At 12.2% G+C, this 490-nt stretch overlaps 1 protein-coding gene across 1 annotated transcript in view; it reads left to right on the top strand.

Moving 5' to 3' along the window:
* Nucleotides 1-490, top strand: part of EMH_0052180 (uncharacterized protein) — a gene marked incomplete at both ends in the record, with an annotated part of 1,912 nt that overhangs the window by 1,128 nt on the left and 294 nt on the right. The window lies entirely within an intron of this gene.

The raw sequence follows: 490 nt of genomic DNA, 5'->3' as shown, positions 1-490 counted from the left end.
ATATATATATATATATATATATATATATATATATATATATATATATATATATATATATATATACACGCCTATACATATATGTATGTATATATATGTGTGTATATAGGTACACTCACCTTAATGTATAAAAATATAAATAAACAAATAAATACAAAAAAACCAACAAAAAATAAAAAATGAAAAACTAAAAAATAAAAAAATAAAAAAAAATTAAATTAAATTAAAATAAAAATAAAAGTAAAGATAAAAATAATAAAAGATAAACAAATAAAAAAATAAATAAAAAAAGAAAAAAATAAATAAAAAAATAAAAAAAAAAATAAAAAAGTAAGAGTAAAATACCAACAAATTATTCATTGAATTTTCCTTCTTATCATCATCGGGGCTGAGACAGAAAAAAAACAAAAAAAACAAAAAAAAACAAAAAAAATAAAATAAAAATAAATAAATAAAATAAATAAATAAATAAAAGAGATTAAAAAAAGAAATA

Source organism: Eimeria mitis, genomic scaffold, assembly GCF_000499745.2.
Source record: "Eimeria mitis Houghton genomic scaffold, Emh_scaff2332, whole genome shotgun sequence".
In the NCBI taxonomy this organism is placed as follows: domain Eukaryota; phylum Apicomplexa; class Conoidasida; order Eucoccidiorida; family Eimeriidae; genus Eimeria; species Eimeria mitis.
The sequence above is the reverse complement of the archived record's forward strand: the minus strand, read 5'-3'. Positions and strand labels throughout refer to the sequence as shown.